Raw genomic sequence first — 20,907 nt, forward strand, 5'->3', positions numbered from 1 at the left:
CACCTACTGCCATTAAGGCCTTTGATAGTCTTAAGACTGCCTTTGATGCCACTCCAGTTCTGGCTCATCCTAATCCTGTCCTGCCTTTCGTTCTTGAGGTTGATGCGTCTGAGACTGGAGTAGGTGCCCTCTTGTCTCAACGTCCTACGCCTGATGGTTCCTTGCATCCGTGTGGTTTCTTCTCTAAGAAATTGTCTCCCCATTATGTTGGTCCTTTTCGAATACTCCGATGGGTTAATCCTGTGGCCTATGCTCTTGACCTTCCTCCTGCTATGCGCATCTCCAATGTTTATCATATCTCCCTCTTGAAACCATTGGTTTGTAATCGGTTTACCACTGTGTTGCCTCGTCCCTGTCCTATCTTTGTTGACAACCATGAGGAGTATGAGGTCAGCAGCATTATTGACTCTCGTATGTCCAGGGGCCGTGTACAGTATTTAGTTCACTGGAGGGGCTATGGTCCGGAGGAGCGTTCATGTGTTCCCTCCTCTGATGTTCATGCTCCCGCCCTCCTACGTGCCTTCCATGCCCGTTTCTCCAATAAGCCTTTTGTCCTCCCACGGAAAAAGGGTTGTTGAGGGGAGGGTACTGTCAGGGTTTTTTCCCTGTTTTGTTTGCCATGTGCTGCTGGCAGCCATTTTACTCACCTCTCTTCCTGACTATGGTGCATTGTGGGGGATGCTGCTCATTTCCTACACTTCCTTTTATGGCCAGACTGGTGTGCATCATCCATGTGAGACAGAATGCAGTCTCAGAATTGTGATGTCATCACTTATTATTTAAAGGGCCTCTGTTCATTATGCTTTGCCTTTGCATTGTCTCCGACCTGTTTGTGAGAGTTCCTATGTATTACCTGGCTGCCTGACGTCCTTCCTGGTTCCTGATCCCTGGCTTGTTCCTGACTCTGCTGTTTTCCTTGTTCCTGATTCCGGCTCATCTGACTATTCGCTTTGGCTCCTGACTCGGCTCGTCTGACTACCAGCTCTGGTTTTGACTCCTGGCTTGTTATTTGACTTGTGGACTTTGTATTATTTTTTGCTATGAATAAAGGTGTGATTATTTTTGCACTTCTCGTCTCAGTCTGATTCCTGGCACCCTGACAAGTATAGCCCCTCGAGGCAAGTTTCTCTTCCATTTCCATCAATTGTGTCTGCATGATGGGTATCTCACTGTTGTTCCTGATGACCCGAGTAAGCTGGGAAGTAATAATTCCCTTCTTTTGATGCCTGGGATGAAAACTTCTAGCATCTAATAAAGAGTTACGAACTGTCGGCTTGGTATATAAAGATGTACCAAACCGGTATTGATCACAGGCATCAGTCTTAAAAACATTAAGATCTAAAAAGTGCACAGTGCATATTCAAGGTTAAATCTGATAGGGCTTGCCATGGAGTTCAAACGCGACACCCACTCTTGTAGCTCACCTTCGCTTCCTCTCCACACTAGGAAGACATTGTCGATGTAGCATATGTAATATTGTACATTTGGATGGTCAAATGGCCTCATGAGTTCCTGCTCATACCAAGCCATGTACAAATTAGCATAAGTAGGTGCCACTTTTTAATCCATGGCAGTCACTGCGATTTGGACGAAATTTTCACCTTCAAATTTAAAGTAATTCTTCCCAAGACAGAATGTTAATAGTTCACACAGGAACTTAAATGGGGGACCACTATATAGAGAATTCCCAGTGACCATGGACCTGACAGCTGTGAATCCTTCTGCATAGGGAATCACAGTGTACAAACTGTCAACGTCCATGGTGACTTGGACTTCATCACATTGTAAATCCATGTAATCCATAAGTATTTTAATCATACTCAGGGAATCCTGAAGATAAGCCTGGGTGTTCTTGACAATTGGCTGGAGGAAGGAGTCAATATAGATCAGGGGTGTCCAAACTTTGCTCTCCAGAGGTTTTGGAACTACATTTCCCATGATGCTCAGCTAGATAAAATGCTGGCTGAGCATCATCGGAAATGTAGTTCCAAAACCTCTGGAGAGCAAAGTTTGGACACCCCTGATGTAGATGGATAAACTTGACAATACAGAGCCCCTAGCAGTTACAATTGATCTGCCAGGTGGGTTTACCAAAGTTTTGTGTACCTTAGGTAACAAGTACAATATTGGCACCCTCGGATACTGGGTAGTCAAAAACGATAGTTCCTGATCGCTAAGTATACCTGCTTCATATCCTCTACTAAGGTAACTATCAATTGTGTGTTTGAAAGATGTAGTCAGGTTACCTCATGTCTCATGTCTGTAATCTGCATAGTCTTGAATCACAATGTATCCGCCCTTATCCGCAGCATGGATAATGATAGATGTATCATTGCTCAAGTCCAACAGGGCCTTGGATTCATCAATACTAAGGTTAGGATAGGTATGTTGTTGCTTAATTTCCTTGATATCATGGCTAAGCAGGCGAGTAAAACTTCTGATTGATGTGTGTGTATTAGATGGTTTAAAAGTAGAGGTTTTCTTAAAAGTGGTAACTACAGAGGTCTGGTCCTTAAAGTGATCCCTAAGTTTTAACTTCAATAGAGATTTCTCCATATTACTAAGGTGTCTGTTACTTAAAGGGAGAGTATACACTCATTTTCATATAACTGCATGTAATAGACACTACTATAAAGAATAAGATGCACAGATACTGATATAAAAATCCAGTATAAAATGGTTTAAAAACTTACTTAGAAGCTTTCAGTTTAGCTCTGTTGAAAAGGCAGCTGGAAAGCCCACTGCAAGTGGGAAATAAGACACTCCCCCCCTCCCCCTTCTTTTGCATATGAAAAGACCCTTTACACAAACAGTAGCAAGCTGGAGAAAGTAGCTGACGGTATTCAAATAAAACTTTGGGGCTTGGTTAGGAGTCTGAAAATCAGAGCAATGTTATTTAAAAATAAGCAAAAAAAATTTTTCTCTCCTTCCCTTTCTCTCTTTCTTCCCCTTTCCCTCTAGTCTATTTCCGTACTTCCCTGAGGCTATATTTCACCTTTTTCTTAGAGAATACTTGTATACAATATTTAACATCAAAGGACTTTGACGTACCAGAAACTGTTCTTATTGTTGTGTTATACCTTTTATTGAGAAAGGAAGCGAAGAGAAAGAAAGAAAAAGAAAAAAAAACAAAAATGGAACAGATATGGACTTTATAAATAACTAAGTTCACTTTGCTTGATCTGTATAGAAGACCTGTTGTCAGATGTCACTTTGATTATTGTTGATGTTATTTATACCTGATTAATGAATAAAACATTTAAAATTCAAAAAAAAAAAATAAATAAATAAATAAAATAAGCAAAATTATACATTTTTTTAAAAAAAAAACTTTATGGGCTTTATAAATAGATCATCTACAAAACATTTATGCAAAGAAAAAATGAGTGTATAATGACCCTTTAAGTTAAACACTATATCTACTTCTTTTTTGTCCGTTTTCTTTAGTTTATGCCCACCCCTTATGATCGTATGTCTTTTTGTCCTTTTGTATGTGCTGGCATAAAGAGGGGCTTGGCCGTGGACCGAGTAGCCACCCCCAAAAAAGACTGCGCCTGATCAGGAGTGTTGTCATGTGATGGATTATTATTAGCTGTATCAGTTTCAGAGGAGTCATCTCCACTTCTATCGACAATACTTAGTATGTTTCTTGAACGCAAATTTCTGCGTCGTCTGTCATATGTCATTAATCTTTTCCATATAACCATTTGTATACATGTTTATCTCTATAGTCATTTTCAACAGTACTGAGTTTTTTATTTTTGAAAGCAATAAGATCATTACGATATTTATTGACTAAATTATAAAGTTTAGACACCCATTCCTGGCCCCTATCCTCCACTAGTACATGTAAGCTTTGTTCCTTAATTACTTCAATCTCAGCTTTTATTTTAAACAAAGTTCCCTGAATATCCGGGATGAACATTTCATCCGAAATTAAATTTTCTTGGCTGCACATTTCTAATTATTATTAATATTTTTTATTTCAAAAACACTTTTTAAGATTACTAATTCTTCATGTGTGCTAACCCGACACTGTGTTAGACCTAAATCTTGAAACGAAGCATGTTACGCATATTTTCTATTCCTATGTTCACGTAGTAATATTTAATTTTTATTATTAAATATATATTTCTATATATATATGATAATGTTAATGTAAAATAGATATCTATACCTATACCTATATATATATATATATATATATATATATATATATAGGTATACGGTAGTAATAGTCTAAGTACATATTACCTCTTGGAGTCCTGCAATTCCTCCCATACATGTATACAAAGAGCAATCCTATAACATCACTATTTTTGTATACAGATATATATATAAATATATTTTTACAATAAAAATAAAATTTTTCTGTATGTGAAGAACACTGTAATGTCAAATATTCATAACTCCTGTTAGGTTAGGGCACAAGAAATAAGTGTTAGTTTTTTTCTTCTTCTGCGCTTTCCATTTAAGTCTAGTGGGGAGAATAAGTTAAGGTGGTTGCGATATTTGAAGTCCTTTAATTAGTGCGTGTTGGGTTTCGCTCTAGCACAAACATTTTACTTTCAACTTGTAAAACGAGCGCTATGCAAAATACTCAAAAAGCTTACTTCTAGCAAGGTTTACGATTGAGCGAAATTGCCCCTTGTAATCTAGCCCAAAATCTATTATTGATTTAATGATAACTAACACTGGCTCGGATTAAAAGTTGCACGGTAAATCCGTTGTGAACACACCGCGCAAAATGTGGCTTTAATGCAATTTCCATTGCGCCGCCATTATAAGTTTCAATAAAACTTTATTTTCGCGTGCGTTATACTGCGGTAACCCGCATACCACACACAAACCAAGTTCGTGCACGTATTCCCTATCACATTTTCACATTCCCTATTAAAGTCTATAGAAAAAAGAAAGTTATCAAAAAAAAGCCCCTAGTCTAATAACCCCTAAACCGCCATCCCCCACTAAATTAAGCTATTAACCCCTAAACTGCCAGCCCACCCATATCACCAACACTAAATAAAGCTATTAACCCCCAAACCGCCGCCCCCACTTCGCCAACACTAAATAAAGCTATTAACCCCTAAACCGCCACACCCCACATTGCCAGCACTAAATAAAGCTATTAACCCCTAAACCGTCGCCCCCCCACATCGTCAACACTAAATTAAGCTTTTAACCCCTAAACCCCCATCCTCCCACATCGCTAACACTAAATAGAGCTATTATCCCCTAAACCACCATCCCCCCACATTGCAATTACCTAAATAAACTATTAACCCCTAAACCTAACACCCCCTAACCTTAACAAAATTAAAATACACCTAAATTAAAGGTAAAATATACTAACTACCTTAAAATAAATAAAAACTTACCTGTGAAACAAAATTAAAACTTAAGCTTAACCCTTTAAGGACACAGGGCGCGATCCGATATCGATCGCAGTTTGCGGCGCAAGCGAGGGAACCGGCGTCGCCCGCAGTTTCAGCTCGCAACTCGAGCCATCCCATATAGGTCGCCGTCAGATGCTAACGTGCCGTAAGTCTCACAAACCAGCGATGTCCAGAAATCTGCGTAAGTACAAATTTCTGGCGTCGCCAGTGACTTGCGCCACGTTAGAAACTGCCGGCGCCTATAAAACCTGACTAAAGTTTAAAACACCCGCACTGTCTAACACGCCTCCCTAACATAGCCCGCACTGTCTAACACGCCTCCCTAACATAGCCCGCACTGTCTAACACGCCTCCCTAACATAGCCCGCACTGTCTAACCCTCTATCCGCTATCCCCCCTCACTAGCCTAACAATAAAAAAGCTATTAACCCCTAAACCGCCGCTCCCGTACCCCGCCGCAACCTAATAAAGTTATTAACCCCTAAACCGCCGCTCCCGTACCCCGCCGCCAGCTATATTATATCTATAACCCCCTAAAGTGAGCCGTTCCGATCAGCCAATAGAATGCGAGCTCAATCTGATTGGCTGATTGGATCAGCCAATCGGATTGAACTTGAATCTGATTGGCTGATTCAATCAGCCAATCAGATTTTTTTAACTTAATTCCGATTGGCTGATAGAATCCTATCAGCCAATCGGAATTCGGCGGACGCCATCTTGGATGACGTCATTTAAAGGTACATCATTCCAAGTTCAGCAGTCGGCCGGGATGGATGCTCCGCGGCGGCGGAGCGAAGAAAGAAGATTGAAGATGCCGCCGGAAGAATGAAGACTTTGCTGCCGCTTGGAGGAAGACGTCGCCGGAGGAAGAATTCTTCTTTGCCGCTTGGAGGAAGACATCGCCGGAGGAAGAATTCTTCTTTGCCGCTTGGAGGAAGACATCGCCCGGATCGGATCAGGAGTTCGGCCCGGTGTGGTGAAGACAAGGTAGGGAGATCTTCAGGGGGGTAGTGTTAGGCTTTTTTAAGGGGGGTTTGGGTGGGTTTAGAATAGGGGTATGTGGGTGGTGGGTTGTAATGGGGGGGGGGTATTGTATTTCTTGTATGCAAAAGAGCTGAATTCTTTGGGGCATGCCCCACAAAAGGCCCTTTTAAGGGCTGGTAAGGTAAAGAGCTTTGAAATTTGTTGAATTTAGAATAGGGCAGGGAATTTTTTTTATTTTGGGGGTTTATTATTTTATTAGGGGGCTTAGAATAGGTGTAATTAGCTTAAATATCTTGTAATCTTTTTTTTATTTTTTGTAATTTAGTGTTTGTTTTTTTTTGTAATTTAGTTTAGTTAATTTAATTGTATTTTTAGATAGATGTTAGTAGTTTATTAAATTTATTGATAGTGTAGGTGTATTTGTAACTTAGGTTAGGATTTATTTTACAGGTAATTGGGTAAATATTTTAACTAGGTAGATATTAAATAGTTAATAACTATTTAATATCTATTATACCTAGTTAAAATAATTAACAATTTACCTGTAAAATAAATATTAACCCTAACATAGCTACAATGTAATTATTAATTATATTGTAGCTATCTTAGGGTTTATTTTATAGGTAAGTATTTAGATTTAAATAGGAATATTTTAGTTTATAAATGAATTAGATTAATTTAATATAAATTTAGTTAGGGTTAGATAGAGTTAATATAGTTAATATAAATACTATAGTAACTATATTAACTATATTAACCCTAATATAATTAGGGTTAATATAGTTAATATATATAATGTAATACCTATATTAACTATAATATACTTAGGGTTAATATAGATAATATAGCTGGCGGCGGGGTAGGTAGATTAAATTAGGGGTTAATCATTTTAATAGAGATGGCGGCGGTGTAAGGGGCTTACATTAGGGGTTAATAATTTTTATATAGGTGGCGGCGGTGTAAGGGGTCAGATTAGGGGATAGATAAGGTAGATGGCGGCGGTTTTAGAGGCTCACAGTAGGGGGTTAGTTTATGTAGATGGCGGCGGGGTCCGGGAGCGGCGGTTTAGGGGGTAATAACTTTATTAGGGATTTCGGGGGGGGGGGGGGGGATCGCGGTTGACAGGGAGATAGACATTGCGCATGCGTTAGGTGTTAGGTTTATTTTAGCAGATCGCGGTTGACAGGGAGATAGACATTGCGCATGCGTTAGGTGTTAGGTTTATTTTCTAGTTAGTTTAGGGAGTTACGGGGCTCCAATAGTCAGCGTAAGGCTTCTTACGGCTGCTTTTTGTGGCGAGGTGAAAATGGAGTAAGTTTTCTCCATTTTCGCCACGTAAGTCCTTACGCTGCATATTGGATACCAAACTGCGCGGGTTTGGTATACCTGCCTATGGCCCAAAAAACTGCGGGCGACGGCAGAAATATACGGGCGTAACTTCTAGGTTACGCCGTATATGTGATACCAAATCCGCGCAAATATTGGCGTCGCCGGCTTTTGCGGGCGACGCTTTATATCGGATCGACCCCACAGCTTTCAGTTTGCTCAATTGTTTTATGACGGAAAAATTCCGTCATATGTCCTTAAGAGGTTAAACTAAAAACAAACCTAACATTACTTATTTTTCAAAAATAAATAATACAAAAAAGCTACATTACCAAAAAAAACATTACTAAAAATAATAAAACCTAACATTACCAAAAAATAAACTACCATTACAAAAAATAAACAAAATTTTCCAAATAAAAAAAAAATATTTCTATTCTAATACCCCCCAAAAGGAAAACCACCCCAAAAGAAAATAAAACCGCCAATCTAAACATAAACTACCAATAGCCCTTAAAAGGGCCTTTTGCAGGGCATTGTCCCAAAGCTAACAGCTCTTTTACCTTAAAAAAAACCTAATCTAACCATTGCCCCAAAAAGGGCATTTGGATGGGCATTGCCCTTAAAAGGGCATTTAGCTCTTTTTCAGCCCCCAAAAAATCCCTAATCTTAAAAAAAAACACCCCAAAAAAGCTAACACTAGTCCCCAAATTGGTATTCACCAATGATGAAGGACGTTGCTCCATCCTCATTCCGGCGGCGATACATCTTCATCCATCGGTGGAGCATCTTCTCCAATATTCATCCAGGCCACGGTCCATCTTCTATCTTCTTCCCAGTGGCAACCAGCAAAGTCCTCGGCGATGTCATCTGCGATGATTGTCCTCCTCTTCAGAGCTTCGACATGGAGCTCCTCTTCATGCGGTCTCCAGCCGCACACTGAAGATTTAATGAAAGGTACCCCTTTTATGTAGGGGTACACTTGCATTCCTATTGGCTGACAAATTCAAATCAGCCAATAGAATTAAAGCATCTATCATACTATTGGCTGATTTGAATTTGTCAGCCAATTGGAATTCAAGGGTACCCCCATATAAAAGGGGTACCTTGCATTCAATCTTCAGTGTGCGGTTGGAGACCACATGAAGAGGAGCTCTATGTTGATGCTCTGAAGAGGAGGACATACGTCACAGATGACATCGCTTAAAACTTCACCGTCACCACCGAGATGAAGATAGAAGATGGACCGTGGCCTAGATGAATATTGGAGAAGATGCTCCGCTGATGGATGAAGATGTATCGCTTTCGGGACGAGGATGGAGCAACGCCGTTCATCGTTGGTGAGTACCATTTTGTGGATTAGTGTTAGCTTTTTTGTTTTTTTTTAAAGATTAGGGATTTTTTTGGGCTGAAAAAGAGCTGAATGCCCTTTTTAGGGCAATGCCAATTCAAATGCCCTTTTCAGGGCAATGGTTATATTAGGGTTTTTTTTAGTTAGTTTTTATATTTTATTTTGGGGGTTGGGTGTGGAGGGTTGTAATGTTAGAGGGTAATTGGTGTTTTTTTAAGGCAAAAGAGCTGTTAGCTTTGGGGCGATACTCTGCAAAAGGCCCTTTTAAGGGCTATTGGTAGTTTATTTTTAGATTTTTATTTTTTGGGGGGTGTTTTTTTGCGGGGTATTAGAATAGGAATAATTTTTATTATTTTGGATAATTTTGATTTGGCTAGATTACGAGATTTGTGGTTTGAGGGTTGCGGTACTAACTTGCACGTTATTGTCACTGCTCACTTACCTACAGCGCTGGTATTACAGGTTTTCATAAATCCGGCTTTAACAGGCAAGAAGTGAGCATAGAGCAAAATTGTGCTCCATACCCCACTCCAATACCAGCGCTGCTTAAGTCAGCGGTGAGCTGGTTTCATGTGCTTGTGCACGATTTCCCCATAGACATCAATGGGGAGAGCCGGCTGAAAAAAAGCCTAACACCTGCAATAAAGCAGCGTAAAGCTCCGTAACGTAGCCCCATTGATTTCTATGGGGAAAAAAATTTATGTTTACACCTAGCACCCTAACATGAACCCCGAATCTAAACACCCCATATCTTACACTTATTAACCCCTAATCTGCCACCCCCGACATCGCCAACACCTAAATTATACTTATTAACCCCTAATCTGCCACTCTAGACATCGCCGCCACTATAATAAACATATTAACCCCTAAACCGCTGCACTCCCGCATCGCAAACACTAGTTAAATATTATTAACCCCTAATATTCCTCCCATAACATCGCCGCCACCTACCTACATTTATTAACCCCTAATCTGCCGCCCCCAATGTCGTCGCTGATTGGAACAGCTAATAGAATGCAAGCTCAATCCTATTGGCTGATTGGATCAGCCAATAGGATTGAAGTTCAATTCTATTGGCTGATTGCATCAGCCAATAAGATTTTTTCACCTTTAATTCCCCTTTGTTGAGGATGGATGTCCGGTCTTTAAAACTGTAAATGGATCTTCGGGGGTTAGTCTTAGGTTTTTTTAAGGGTTTATTGGGTGGGTTTTAGTTTTAGATTAGGGCTTTTGGGCAATGGAAAAAGAGCTAAATGCCCATGCAAATGCCCTTTTCAGGGCAATGGGGAGCTTAGGCTTTTTAGTTAGGTTTTTATTTGGGGGGTTTGATTGTGTGGGTGGTGGGTTTTACTGTTGGGGGGTTGTTTGTATTTCTCTTGTAAGGTGTATCCAGTCCACGGATCATCCATTACTTGTGGGATATTCTCATTCCCAACAGGAAGTTGCAAGAGGACACCCACAGCAGAGCTCCTCCCCTAACTGCCATATACAGTCATTCTCTTGCAACTCTCAACAAGCATGGTGGTAGTAAGAGAGAGTGGTGAAAAATAGTTAGTTTCTTTTCTTCAATCAAAAGTTTGTTATTTTTAAATGGTACTGGAGTTGTACTATTTTATCTCAGGCAGAAATAGAAGAAGAATCTGCCTGAGTTTTCTATGAACTTAGCAGGTTGTAACTAAGATCCATTCTCACATATGTCTGAGGAGAGAGGTAACTTCAGCGGGAGAATGGCGTGCAGTTTACTCTGCTATGAGGTATGTGCAGTTACAATTTTTTCTAGAATTGGAAATGCTAGAAAATGCTGCTGATACCGGATTAATGTAAGTTAAGCCTGAATACAGTGATTTAATAGCGACTGGTATAATGCTTACTCTCAGGGGTAATACCCTTATAAAAATGCAATATAAAACGTTTGCTGGCATGTTTAATTGTTTTTATATATGCTTTGGTGATAAAACTTTATTGGGGCCTAGTTTTTTCCACATGGCTGGCTTTATTTTTGCCTAGAAACAGTTTCCTGAGGCTTTCCACTGTTGTAGTATGAGTGGGAGGGGCCTATTTTAGCGCTTTTTTTGCGCAGTTAAAATTACAGACAGAGACATCCAGTTTTCCCCAGAAGTCCCCTGAATGCTACAGGACATATCTAAAGGGCATAAAGTCGTTTATTGGGGAAGGTAGGGCAACAGCAGAGCTGTGGCAGTTTGTTGTGACTGTTAAAAAACGTCTATATCGTTTTTTTGATCCGTTTTTTGAACTAAGGGGTTAATCATCCATTTGCAAGTGGGTGCAATGCTCTGTTAGCTTATTACATACACTGTAAAAATTTTGTTTGATTTACTGCCTTTTTTCACTGATTTTTAAATTTTGACAAAATTTGTTTCTCTTAAAGGCACAGTACCGTTTTTTATATTTGCTTGTTAACTTGATTTAAAGTGTTTTCCAAGCTTGCTAGTCTCATTGCTAGTCTGTACAAACATGTCTGACATAGAGGAAACTCCTTGTTCATTATGTTTAAAAGCCATGGTGGAACCCCCTCTTAGAATCTGTACCAAATGTACTGATTTCACTTTAAGCAATAAAGATAATATTCTGTCTTTAAAAAATTTATCACCAGAGGAATCTGATGAGGGGGAAGTTATGCCGACTAACTCTCCCCACGTGTCAGATCCTTTGACTCCCGCTCAAGGGACTCATGCTCAAATGGCGCCAAGTACATCTAGGCCGCCCATAGCGATTACTTTACGAGACATGGCAGCAGTCATGGATAATACACTGTCAGCGGTATTAGCCAGACTACCTGAATTTAGAGGTAAGCGAGATAGCTCTGGAGTTAGACGAAATGCAGAGCATACTGACGCTTTAAGAACCATGTCTGATACTGCCTCACAATATGCAGAAGCTGAGGAAGGAGAGCTTCAGTCTGTGGGTGATGTTTCTGACTCAGGAAAGATACCTGATTCTGATATTTCTGCATTTAAATTTAAGCTTGAACACCTCCGCGTATTGCTTAGGGAGGTTTTAGCTGCTCTGAATGACTGTGATACAATTGCAGTGCCAGAGAAATTGTGTAGACTGGATAAATACTATGCAGTGCCGATGTGTACTGATGTTTTTCCAATACCTAAAAGGTTTACAGAAATTATTACTAAGGAATGGGATAGACCAGGTGTGCCGTTCTCTCCCCCTCCTATTTTTAGAAAAATGTTTCCTATAGACGCCACCACACGGGACTTATGGCAGACAGTCCCTAAGGTGGAGGGAGCAGTTTCTACTCTAGCAAAGCGTACTGCTATCCTTGTCGAGGACAGTTGTGCTTTTTCAGATCCAATGGATAAAAAATTAGAAGGTTACCTTAAGAAAATGTTTATTCAACAAGGTTTTATCCTACAGACCCTTGCATGCATTGCTCCTGTCACTGCTGCTGCAGCGTTCTGGTTTGAGTCTCTGGAAGAGGCTTTACAGGTAGCGACTCCATTGGATGACATACTTGGCAAACTTAGAGCACTTAAGCTAGCCAATTCTTTTGTTTCTGATGCCATTGTTCATTTGACTAAACTAACGGCTAAGAATTCTGGTTTTGCTATACAAGCGCGCAGGGTGCTATGGCTTAAATCATGGTCAGCTGACGTGACTTCAAAATCTAAGCTGCTTAGGGCTGCCTATTCGGGCCTGGTTTGAAGGAGATTATTGCTGATATCACTGGAGGAAAAGGTCATGCCCTTCCTCAGGACAGGTCCAAATCAAGGGCCAAACAATCTAATTTTCGTGCCTTTCGAAACTTCAAGGCAGGTGCGGCATCAACTTCCTCTAATGCAAAACAAAAGGGAACTTTTGGTCAGTCCAAGACGGTCTGGATGCCAAACCAGACCTTGAACAAAGGTAAGCAGGCCAAAAAGCCTGCTGCTGCCTCTAAGACAGCATGAGGAATGGCCCCCTATCCGGTAACGGATCTAGTAGGGGGCAGACTTTTACTCTTCGCCCAGGCATGGGCAAGAGATGTTCAGGATCCCTGGGCATTGGAAATTATATCCCAGGGATATCTTCTGGACTTCAAAGCTTCCCCCCCAAAAGGGTGATTTCACCTTTCACAATTATCTGCAAACCAGATAAAGAGAGAGGCATTCTTACACTGTGTATGAGACCTCCTAGTTATGGGAGTGATCCATCAAGTTCCAAAGGAGGAACAGGGACAGGGTTTTTACTCAAATCTGTTTGTGGTTCCCAAAAAAGAGGGAACCTTCAGACCAATTTTGGATCTAAAGATCTTGAACAAATTCCTCAGAGTCCCATCATTCAAGATGGAAACTATTCGTACCATCCTACCCATGATCCAGGAGGGTCAATATATGACTACAGTGGATCTAAAGGATGCTTATCTTCACATTCCGATACACAAAGATCATCATCGGTTTCTCAGGTTTGCCTTTCTAGACAGGCATTACCAGTTTGTAGCTCTTCCCTTTGGATTAGCTACAGCCCCAAGAATCTTTACGAAGGTTCTAGGGTCGCTTCTAGCAGTCCTAAGGCCGCGGGGCATAGCAGTGGCCCCTTATTTAGATGACATCCTGATACAGGCGTCAAACTTCCAAATTGCCAAGTCTCATACGGACATAGTACTGGCATTTCTGAGGTCGCATGGGTGGAAAGTGAACGAGGAAAAGAGTTCTCTATCCCCACTCACAAGAGTTTCCTTCCTAGTGAAAATTTACCTGACGGAGTCCAGGTTATCAAAGCTTCTAAATTCATGCCGTTTTCTTAATTCCTTTCTGCGCCCTTCGGTGGCTCAGTGCATGGAAGTAATCGGCTTAATGGTAGCGGCAATGGACATAGTGCCGTTTGCACGCTTACATCTCAGACCGCTACAACTATGCATGCTCTGTAATTGAAACGGGGATTACACAGATTTGTCCCCTCTACTAAATCTGGATCAAGAGACCAGGGATTCTCTTCTCTGGTGGATATCTCGGGTCCATCTGTCCAAAGGTATGACCTTTCGCAAGCCAGATTGGACAATTGTAACAACAGATGCCAGCCTTCTAGGTTGGGGTGCAGTCTGAAACTCCCTGAAGGCTCAGGGATCGTGGACTCAGGAGGAGACACTCCTTCCAATAAATATTCTGGAACTGAGAGCGATATTCAATGCTCTTCAGGCTTGGCCTCAGTTAGCAACTCTGAGGTACATCAGATTTCAGTCGGACAACATCACGACTGTGGCTTACATCAACCATCAAGGGGGAACAAGAAGTTCCCTAGCGATGTTAGAAGTGTCAAAAATAATTCGCTGGGCAGAGATTCACTCTTGCCACCTATCAGCTATCCATATCCCAGGTGTAGAGAACTGGGAGGCGGATTTTCTAAGTCGTCAGACTTTTCATCCGGGGGAGTGGGAACTCCATCCGGAGGTGTTTGCACAATTGATTAATCGTTGGGGCAAACCAGAACTGGATCTCATGGCGTCTCGCCAGAACGCCAAGCTTCCTTGTTATGGATCCAGGTCCAGGGATCCCAAGGCGACGCTGATAGATGGTCTAGCAGCGCCCTTGTCTTTCAACCTGGCGTATGTGTTTCCACCGTTTCCTCTGCTCCCTCGACTGATTGTCAAGATCAAGCAGGAGAGACCATCTGTGATTTTGATAGCGCCTGCGTGGCCACGCAGGACCTGGTATGCAGATCTAGTGGACATGTCATCCTTTCCACCATGGACTCTGCCTCTGAGACAGGACCTTCTACTTCAGGGTCCTTTCCACCATCCAAATCTAATTTCTCTGAGACTGACTGCATGGAGATTGAACGCTTGATTTTATCAAAGCGTGGCTTCTCCGAGTCAGTTATTGATACCTTAATACAGGCACGAAAGCCTGTCACCAGGAAAATTTATCATAAGATATGGTGTAAATATCTTTATTGGTGTGAATCCAAGGGTTACTCATGGAGTAAGGTCAGGATTCCCAGGATATTATCCTTTCTCCGAGAAGGTTTGGAAAAAGGATTGTCAGCTAGTTCCTTAAAGGGACAGATTTCTGCTCTGTCTATTCTTTTGCACAAGCGTCTGGCAGATGTTCCAGACGTTCAGGCATTTTGTCAGGCTTTAGTTAGAATCAAGCCTGTGTTTAAACCTGTTGCTCTGCCATGGAGCTTAAATTTGGTTCTTAAGGTTCTTCAAGGAGTTCCGTTTGAGCCTCTTCATTCCATACTTTTATCATGGAAAGTTCTTTTTTTGGTAGCTATTTCCTCGGCTCGCAGAGTCTCCGAGTTATCTGCCTTACAATGTGATTCTCCTTATCTGATTTTCCATACGGATAAGGTAGTCCTACGTACCAAACCTGGGTTTTTACCTAAGGTGGTATCTAACAAGAATATCAATCAAGAGATTGTTGTTCCATCCTTGTGTCCTAATCCTTCTTCAAAGAAGGAACGCCTATTACACAATCTGGACGTGGTTCATGCTTTAAAGTTTTACTTACAAGCTACTAAAGATTTCCGTCAAACATCTACTTTGTTTGTTGTCTACTCTGGACAGAGGAGAGGTCAAAAGGCTTCGGCAACCTCTCTTTCTTTTTGGCTAAAAAGCATAATCCGCTTAGCCTATGAGACTGCTGGACAGCAGCCTCCTGAAAAGATTACAGCTCATTCTACTAGAGCTGTGGTTTCCACTTGGGCCTTTAAAAATGAGGCTTCTGTTGAACACAAAGATTGAAAACAGAATAAATTGCGCTAAAGAATATATATGTATGTATGTGACTGGTAAATATCCTTATTATGTCAAAATATATACACACGTAATGAATCTAGCTAAAAATGCAACAAAAATCAATTCAGTAAGATAATACACACAAGATAGAAAAATATATAAAAATATATAGATAGTTGCAAACAGTTGCAAATAAGAGAAACAAATCTCAACTTATTTGCGTTATTCCTTTAAGCGGTATATAGTACCTTACAGTTACTGACTGTGTCCGTACACTCAAAAAATGTTCAGATTAAGTCCAGTTCAATTATATTCTTTTATTGGATGTTCCCAATATAAAGGAAGAAGAGAAGGCGTATGTTGCTTTCCTTTATTCTAAATAATTTCTTGGGTGGCTGTTTCCGTGCTGCCTGTGATCAGCTGGGCAATCCAATCCTCAGCTCCAATGCAATACCATGAAAAAGAAAAAAAGACAGAGGCGCACAGGGCCGACTCAAGTGAAATATTTTATTATCAGTGAAATACACACATACAAACTAACACTTACAAGATTCGTAAGTGCTAAAAAGCACATCAGTTGAGCACTGTGTAGGTACAGCTGCTGCTCCTCCACACCAGGTTTAAGATGGAAATTTTCAGGCACGGTGTCCGGAACCCCTGCTCTGGTGACCGTGGATAGGATTCTAGAACAGCTGGCCAAACGCTTGCTCTTTAGTAGCCTAACGCGTTTCCCCCGATCAGCGGCCGGGCTTCTTCATGAGGCAGTAGTGACGTATGTATTTTGGAATTGCGCCTTTATCATTTAAAGGAGAGACAGCCAATTATCATAAAGGGGTGTGTTGCTTGACCAATCATGTTCATGGGTGTGTCTCATATCGCTCCACATACAAACTTTAAATCCGCTGCAGTGTAAAACATACCTTATCAAGCGTTCTTACATCAGATTGATAAAAACCACATTGATAAAAACCACATAATTAATAATATATACAAGAGAAATACTAATAGAACTAGTTAAAATTAGCGTATTAAATTGTCACAAACAGATTTTATAACAGAATATACATAATTATACTTTCAGATCTGGCCGCTACTCTATACAACAACGCCCTAAGCCCAAAACATAATCGTATAGAGCGCGGTCAGAGTTAAAAACACGTGTAAGCAGGGATAGAGGCGCCAATGGTGCAGATAAATGGTGGTACAGTTAGCACTAATAGCCCACTCTACAGAAAGTACTCACATTTATTGAAGGCACTCACTTGTACCTATAGAGGCGGGCTGGATTTTAGCAGCAATCCAGCTGGCTGATCCAGGGTAGAATGGCTGGTTCGTGGGTGTCAGAGTGCAGATACTCTAAAGTAGCATAGCAAGGCAGTACCATACATAACACTGAGAGTGGATGTATATTAAAAAAATGGATTTATTTAAAACATATAAAAAAGTTTACCACTCATCACAGTGTTAAAAAAGCAATTGGTACATCAGGAATACATGCAACGCGTTTCTCAGTTACAACTGTTTCCTCAGGCATGTTTCTAAACAAATCTTTACTCCTTATATAGGGCTATGCTACTGAAATACACCCACATCCCTCCCCCAACAATTGGCATGACACAAACCAATCAATATCCCTCATTCAAAATAGATCAGCCCCTGTGGTTATATGATCATATAAATACTTAGATAGGGATATAGATACTTATAATATAAATAAATGACCTTACTGCTTCTTAAATTCTGTGTATATATGTATAAGTGTTTCGGCGTGTCATGGTATTTTAATGGCCAACATTTAATAATTACGAATATTCGTCAGTTCTATGTTTTGATTGGATGTCCTAGCCGTCACTCATAGTGTGTTAATAGGACCTGTGCTTATTGCTTAGGATTCGTCCATATGGCTGTCAATCAAAACTACTTGTCAGTTGTTGCTAATAAGTTAAGCTTCCAATAGAAAAGCTAATATCGGGCGTGCCCCTAATTTTGCTGTCATCGGTATTGCACTACAATAGACGCCCATCAAGGAAATATATTGGTTGCTCCATGGTGATTGGTTGCTCCATAGTGATTGTAAACAGTGTATCCCATTGGTCCTACTACCGGATGTTATATTGGAGCGGGGATCACTATTGGTCAGTAAAAAATGTAAACACAGTGCCCTATTGGTCCGGACCCCGGGTAATATCAGTATCAAAAAGAGCGCTCCCTCTACAAAGTGCAGTTTATTTGAGACATAAGAATAAGTGTAAATAGAACATAATGTGAATAAAGATATCCGGTCTGATGATCTATATTATTTAAATAATGAGTTTCAAAAATGTTATTTGAAACGTAGTGTCATTTCATGTGAAGTGATGTTGATATCCGTGAATAGTGCAATATATTTGCTCATTTAAATACATCCACTACATATAAAGTGATATGTGTGTGGATGAATAGCGCCATAGATTTGCTCATTTTAATGCATCCAAAACATGGATAGATACAAAGTGTGTGAAATTAAAGTTGAAGTGATAGGTGAACCTCCTACTCGTGCAAGTGTAGCCACCACATAATCAATGAATGGCCTAAGATAGATATAAAGTCTAAGTGATAAAAACCAAAACGGGTTGTGCTAATGTAATTAAATAGTACCTATAAAGGTACTTATGTTCTATCTTAGAATGTGTATGTGTAAATGAAAATAATGGTGAATATATAAGTTGAATGTACCATCTGGGACCTATTAAATGGTCTATCAGACATGGACACTAGTAGGGCAACCCTCCCTAATGGGGTAGCAGAACTAACTGTGGGAACTACACTATTCCAGTCTCTATTATGATACGTATAAGCTATACGTCTACCAAAAAGCTAAACAAAAGCTATAGAATCTATAACTTCATTTAGCCCTGTGGGGAATAGTGTTTGGAATTTAAAAATCCAATATGTTTCCCTTTGTCTTAGACGCGTGAATCTATTATAATGATGACTACTGGGAATGCTCTCCAAAGGTGTAATACTGAATTGGCATTTGCCTGTCCTACTTTTAATGCAATAGTGCCTTGATACACTATGTTTGGATGAATGTTTGATTATATTCCGTTTGTGTTCTCCCCACCTGAAGCGTACCTTCCTAGAGGTGCGTCCAATATACTGGACCCCACATGCACAAGTGAGTGCATAAATTACATAACCAGCATTACATGTCAGATGTTCTCTAATCTGGTGTTCTTCCCCTGTTGCATGTGATATTATGGATTTTTTTCCATGTGTAATAAACTTACACATATGGCACCGTCTATGTCCACATCTATAGGTCCCAATGTTGTTACTGATCCTCTCATTCGTGTGATCCTGACTTCTAGGTCCATTGTTATTGTATTTATTGTCATGACTATCTTACTAGGTGCTAGTTTTTGTTTCAGGGTTGGCGCCCTCCTATACACTATCTTAGGTTGAGGGGCCAGCACTTTTTTTAGTACGGGATCTCTGAGCAAGATATGCCAGTGTTTTTTTATAATTCTATTAACTGCCTTAAAATTGGAGTTATATTGTGTGACAAATAGAGGTTGTCCCTGATGGCTTGTATTTTCCGTCCCTTTTTTAGTCTTGTAGGATAACAACGAACTTCTGTCTAGTGATCTTGCTCTATTGTAGCCATATTCTATTAGGCCCTTCGGATAGCCTTTTTCCCTAAATCTGTCCTTCAATATACAAGACTGTTCATCATACATATTAGTAGAACTACAATTACGCCTAATGCGGCAAAATTAGCTGTAAGGAATATTGATTTTCCAGTTATTATAATGGTTACTGGAGTAATGTAGAAAATTATTACAGTCTACTGACTTGAAGTAGGTGGAGGTACATACCGTACTATTAGGCCCCCATGTTAGCAATAAATCCAAAAATTCAATTGTTTGTATCTGTATATTGGATGTGAGATCTATACCCATATTGTTATTATTTAGGAAGTTTACAAATTCTTGTGCTTCACAGGTGGGGCCCTCAAAAATGAATAGTAGATCATCTATGTAACGGCCATAGAACACCAGATTGCCCCTCCACTTTGTATTGTAGATGTAAGTTTCTTCGAAGATCCCCATGAAGAGATTAGCAAAGCTAGGGGCAAATCTGGTGCCCATGGCCGTTCCCTTGGTCTGCAGGTAAAACTGGTCCAAAAATTGAAAGTAGTTATGTTTAAGTATGAAATCTATCAAAGTTATGAGATATTCTTTTTGTTTGTCAGGCATGTATATGTCTCTATTCAGAAAAATTGAGGTAGTTTTTAACCCCCATTCATGTGAGATATTAGAATATAGGGCTCCTACATCGCAGGACAGCCATATATAATTGTTTTTATATTGTATATTTGTGAGTTTTTGTAACAAATATGTAGTATCCTTAATGAATGAGGGGAGGTGTTGGACATATTTTTGCAAGAACGTGTCTACGTATTCACTTAACCTATCGGTTATGCTGTTAATGACTGCTATAATGGGTCGTCCCGGTGGTTTAAGGGCATCTTTATGTAACTTTGGGAGATGGTAGTAATAAGGCACACTAGGATGGTCGGGAAGTAAGTATCTTTTTTCTTTCTTACTTAGAATGCCCATTTTACTACCATCTTCCAAAATTTGAACCAGTTTTTTCGAAAATATTGATGTGGGATCCTGGGCTAATTTCCTGTAATAATTGGTATCATGAATTATACGTTCCGCTTCTCCAGTATAATCAGAATAATTCTGGATAACCAAAGCCCCACCCTTATCTGCCTGACGGATGACAATATTTTTGTCACCCGTCAGATGTCTGAGGGCTTTCTCCTCATTTGGCCAGATTCTCTTATTGCCACTGATGTGATTGGGAATGGTCTCCCAATCATCCAATACTAATTGCTGAAATAGATCTATGTATGACACATCCTCTTTAGGCGGATTAAATGTCGACATAGGTGCAAGTGAGGTGTGTATGACAGAGTCAAATAGTTAATCAGTGAGCTGTTCAGGTTCACAATATATAATGAGAGATACATTCCTATTGGGTAGGTTATCTAAAAGTATAGGTGTGCCCTCTATGTTGTTTTTCCTAAGTGACTTTAAGGCAAAATATCTTTGTAGTGCTAATTTCCTCATGTATTTGTTGAGGTCTACAAAGAGATAGAATAAGTT

The sequence above is a fragment of the Bombina bombina genome, chromosome 1 (assembly GCF_027579735.1).
Source record: "Bombina bombina isolate aBomBom1 chromosome 1, aBomBom1.pri, whole genome shotgun sequence".
Classification (NCBI taxonomy): domain Eukaryota; kingdom Metazoa; phylum Chordata; class Amphibia; order Anura; family Bombinatoridae; genus Bombina; species Bombina bombina.